This window comes from Saccopteryx leptura, chromosome 1 (assembly GCF_036850995.1).
Source record: "Saccopteryx leptura isolate mSacLep1 chromosome 1, mSacLep1_pri_phased_curated, whole genome shotgun sequence".
In the NCBI taxonomy this organism is placed as follows: Eukaryota; Metazoa; Chordata; class Mammalia; order Chiroptera; family Emballonuridae; genus Saccopteryx; species Saccopteryx leptura.
In genome coordinates, this window is record NC_089503.1 from 319,856,023 (window position 1) to 319,861,548 (window position 5,526).

A 5,526-nucleotide genomic window follows, 5' to 3' on the forward strand; every position below is an offset into this window, starting at 1 on the left:
GCGCCGTGCGCCTGCGCAGTCTCGCCCCGCCCTGTGGGCGGAGTCCGGAGCGAAGCGTCCCCATTGGCTTAGGGGTCTCGGTTCCGGGAGTGGGGCCCCCGCCCATGACTGTCCACTCCCGACTTGGCCCCGCCTCCCAGCGGTGAAAACGACGGCGGCTTCCGCGGGTCAACGGCAGGCGCGTCCCGCGTCCCGAGGTTCTGTTCTTTGGCACTGTCAGCCTGGAAGGAGGCGGAAGGGTCTGGCCCTGCCCCGGGTCTCCCAGATGAGGGACAAAGGAAGGACCCTGGGGTATCCCCTCAGGACCTGCCAACCTGGCAATGGGGGAAGGATCCAAGCCCTGCCCTTGGGGTTCCCAGCCTGAGGAGGCCTCGAGCCCCAGTTGGAAGCCCCATCCAGGTGGTGTGAGATGTTTAACACATGTCCTTTAAAAAATTGCTCTGCCTGTCCCGTTGTAAAGAGTAGTGTTTAAGACGCGAGGCCTTGACGGCCGGGCTGGGTGCTGGGAGATCCAGGCTGCACCACTCAGGACCCCTGACGATGGCCATCACCCCGAAGGCAGGGAAGGGCCACGGAGAATGAATGAAACCAAATCAAGAGACAAGAGCTGAGCCCAACAGGCTCTCCTCCCTGCATGGGTGCACAGGCCCAGCCACAGCCTCCTCTCCTTGTGTCTGGTACTGAGACTTTCACTTGAGTTAGTTCCTGTCACAGCCAAAAGGGTCCTGAGCACCATATTGGCACAACACTGAACTTGTGCATGGACGCATGGATAGGCAGTGTCCCTGCAAGTCCTCTGGCCTGATGTCTCAGCCCAGGACTGCTCTTCCCCACCCTGGTGCCCTAAGGAGTCCATTTCTTTTCTTTTTTTTCTTTTCTGTGGCAGAGACAAAGAAAGGGACAGAGACAGACAGGAAGGGAGAGATGAGAAACATCAATTCTTCGTTGCAGTTCCTTAGTTGTTCATTGATTGATTTCTCATATGTGCCTTGACCAAGAGACAAGGGGGGCTACAGCAGAACGAGTGACCCCTTGCTCGAGCTAGCGACCTTGGGCTCAAGCTGGTGAGCCTTGCTCAAACCCGATAAGCCCGTGCTCAAGCTGGCGACCTCAGGGTCTCGAACCTGGGTCCTCCGCATCCAAGTCCGATGCTCTATCGACTGTGCCACCAATTGGTCAGGCCTAAGGAGTCCATTTCTGCAACTCTCTCAGAGGTACCTTAGGGTCATGGGGAAGCTTGAGGTCCCTTCTGGACCATGATGCCCCACCCAAGTTTCTTGTCATTGATGTTACTGCCTTCTGCCCTCCCCAGGTCGCCCTTACGGGTACTTACTCCTGCCTGCCTCCTCCTCTTTGAAGGGACTGCACCTTCCCTGCTCTCCCGCAGGCCTTCAGGCAGGGAGTGACCTACCCTGATCCCATGAACCCTTGGCTTTCTCCTTCAGTTCTTTTACCCCAACCAGTGTGGCTCCTATTACCTGTCATCTGCCAGTGTCGTTGGCCCCTATTTCTCTGACTTGGTTTTCACTGACCCCATCAGGCAAACCCCAGTCATATACAGTCCTGCCCATCTGTCTCCTCTGGCTCTGCACCACCTACAGTACAGATGGCCATGGTGACAGCATGGCCCCAGCCATGGATGGATGACTCCCACGGCTCAGCCTGCTAATGTCTGGTCAGCTCTCTTCCATTCTGCAGTCTCCTCAAATCTTTACCTTCACCTCCTGTATCTCAGAGATGGCCCCACTGCCTTCCTTCACAGGGAACACAAAAGCCATCTGATGAGAGACAGTTGTATCACCAAACCCCAATCCCACCAAACCTCTCTCAGCCCCCACCACTTTCCACAGCTACCAGAGGCTCTGCTTCTGCCACCTCCTCCCACCTCTTTTTTTTTTTCCTCTTCTTTACCAAGAGAGAGGAAGGAAGATAGAGGGACGGTCTTCTGCATGTGTCCCGACCAGGATCCACCGGCAATCCTCATCTTGGGCCAATGCTCTGCCCATCTGGGGCCATGCTCACAGCCAAGCTATTTTTAGAGCCTGAGGTAGAGGCTCCACAAGCCCTCCTCAGAGCCTGGGGTTGATGCATTTGAACCAATCAAGCCATGGCTGCCAGAGAAGAGAGAGTGAGAAAAGGGGGAGGGGTAGAGAAGCAGATGGTCGCTTCTCCTGTGTGCCCTGACCAGGAATTGAACCCGGGACATCCACACACTGGGCTGACACTCTACCATTGAGCCACCCAGCCAGTGCCTCCTCCCCACCTCTTGCTGTCGCTCCCCATGCCACATTTTCAATCTTTCCTCCTTTAGCGATCCTTGCCATCAGGGTTAAACTCACTCTGTCTCACCTTAAGACACTCCACAAAACTGCCCTCAAAGCTGTTAGCCCAACCAGTTGCCACCCTGGCTTTTCTTGCCCCACATGAATTTTTCTAAAGCACCACTTGCCTGCTATGGCCCAGTTCCCACTCTCCAGGGGAAGTTCCATGGATGAGCAGCTCCCAGCAGCCAGCCCATCACCCCAAGAAACAGCTCCTCCAACTAAGGATGAGGGGAACCTCTGTGTTCCCCCTTGGAGGGCACACAACACTACAGACAAACGCCATGTTGTGCAGGGGCTTTGGGTTCAGAAAGGGGTTTATAATCCAGTCAGCAAAATAAGCAGCCTGAAGCCAGAGGACATACTGTCCATGGGCTTTCAGAGAGATGGGACCTTGGACCCAAGGTGCAACAAGTGTCCTGATGGGAAGAATGCAGTGAACCCCTGACCCACAAATCTTACTGAGACTTACCTACCCCTTGTGGAGACAGAGAATTTTGCTCTGTTTTCCTTCTTTGGTGGGGTGAGTAATATGATCACATATGTGTTTTGGAAGGAAGGTTCTTGCAGCACTGTGGAAGACAGATGGAGGCGAGAAGTAGGGGGCTGCTGATAAGAAGCTACAGACTCATCCTCCCCAGGTCCTCTGCGTCCCCTTACCTACCTGTTCCTTTACAGCTGGCATGCTGCGTTCTGTGCTCTCTATAGGCAATGCTCATGTGCTCTAGCCTCCCAGAGCCTCACCATCTCCAAAACTCCCCAAACTGTGTTTCCCTGTCTGCCTCCTCTTCAGCCCCAGGCCCATGAGGCTGGAGGCCAGCCAGACACCTCTGCCGAGAAGGCCCCAGGCAGCTAACCTACCATTCTCTCCAATGACTCTCTACCCAGCTCAGTTTCTCTCTGACCTATCCATTCTGTCCCCATGGCACCCCTCCCCCAGCACCCCATCCCCATATCTACCTCACTGCTGAACTCTGCCGCTCTAATATAAATGTTACCATATCACTCTCCCTGCTTCCCACACTGGGGGACACCTGCTGATGCTTCCTTACCTTCCTCAGGTGTAAACCAAACTCTCTGATACGGCACACATTCAACACTTGTGGATTTGTTCATCCAATGAATGTTTATTTAGCTCCCATGGTGTGCACGGCAGGAGGGATGGAGAGTGACCAGGTCATGCATGATGAGCCTGACAGAAGGAGGAAGACTGCGGCAGGGTCAGATGGAGGACGAATGAGGAAAGACAGAGGGATGCAGAGATGCTCGATCATCCAAGAAAGGGGCGATGGGCCATTGACCCCCTCTCAGAGTGACAAAGAAGAAAAAAACCACTGACACTAAGTCCATTATGGGTTGGCGGTCAGTTGGCCCAAGCTTAGTGGAAACAATCTGGCACTATTTATACAAACACAGGCTCACCCTCAGCTAGAATTTCCACTTCCAGTGAAATATCTTATAGAGACACATCTGTGAGCTCACAACACAGGGGTTCTTCTTGTGTTGCTCATTAATAAACAGTCGGTTAAGTAAGTCACAGAACACCTACATATTGGAATAGGGCCAACTGTAAGAAAGTTGGGAGGGCTCCATGTTCACACATATTTTCAACTATATGTGCATATGCGTGTATATTACACACACAAGATGCTTAGTGTACAAAAGAAAGTCAGGAATGGGGCATCCACTCAAATGCTGCACAGCAGGTGGCAGTGGTGGTGGGGGGGATGCAGTGTCTCACTTTTTACTTGTTTAAATTTCTTTAAGCCTGACTAGGTGGTGGCACAGTGGATAGAGCATCGGAATGGGACACAGAGGACCCAGGTTTGAAACCACAAGGTTGCTGGCTTGAGCACGGGCTCATCCAGCTTGAGCATGGGCTTGCAGCTTGAGTGAGGGGTTGCTAGCTTGAGCATGGGATCATAGGCATGACCCTATGGTCGCTGGCTTGAGCAAGGGGTCACTCACTCTGCTGTAGCCCCCAGGTCAAGGTACATATGAGAAAGCAATCAATGAACAACTAAGGTGCCACAACCAAAAATTGGTTCTTCTCATTTCTCTCCCTTCCTGTCTGTCTGTCCCTATCTATTCCTCTCTCTGACTCTCTCTCTGTCTCTGTAAAAAAAAAAAAAAGAATTTTTTTTTGTGTGTAACAGAGACAGAGAGAAGGACAGATAGGGACAGACAGACAGGAAGGGAGAGAGATGAGAAGCATCAGTCATCAGTTTTTCGTTGTGACACTTTAGTTGTTCTTTATTGCCTTCTCATATGTGCCTTGACCGTGGGACTACAACTGATGGAGTAACCCCTTGCTCGAGCCAGTGACCTTGGGCTCAAGCTAGTGAGCTTTTTTGCTCAAACCAGATGAGCCCACGCTCAAGCTGGCGACCTCGGGGTCTCAAACCTGGGTCCTTTGCATCCCAGTCCAACGCTCTATCCACTGTTCCACCGCCTGGTCAGGCCAAAAAAAAAATTCTTAAAAAAAACAACCAAAAAACTTTTTCAATTTTATTTACTGACTCAAGAGAGAGAGAGGAAAAGAGAGAGAGAATCTACTTATTTATGCATTCACCAACCCTGACCAGGATCGAACCCACAAACCTGAAGCATGGGCACCACACTCTAATCAACTGAGCTACCTGGCAAGGGCTGTTTAAATTTCTTTAGCATTTCAGTAATGAGGGGGGAAGGATACAGACTTTTAGAAATACAGCTGCTAAGGGATCTTGAGCGGTCTTGACATTGTCTCTGTGAGGAACTGAATATCTAGCCTACTGTGTTCTTCAGCAGAGATGCTGGCCAGACCCCCAGGGTCACTCTTCCTCTGCCCAGACGTTTGGAGGCGGGACAACCCCAGGAGGAGAGGTGGTGGGTGGGAACCAGCTTTGTGGACCGTGCTCCCCCCAACCCCAACACCTGCTCCTTCTGCCTAGGAGGTTCAGTCCCCACCAGGCTCCAGGAAAGTGTTTCCCACCCGAGGGATGGGGTTCCTCTGTCCGCAGCACCGTTGGATTCAGTGCGTCAGGCCAGACCTTGCCTGAGCTCACACTGCCATCCCGCAGGCTCAGCTGGACTGGGGAACTAGAGGGAGAGCTAAATGTCGGCCTGAGGAGGGCGCCCCGCCCAGCCTCGTACCTGGCCCGCCTCCTCCTGAAAAGACTATTTAGTTCTGGAGGTGCGGTCAGCCCCAAGCAGGACTCCTGAC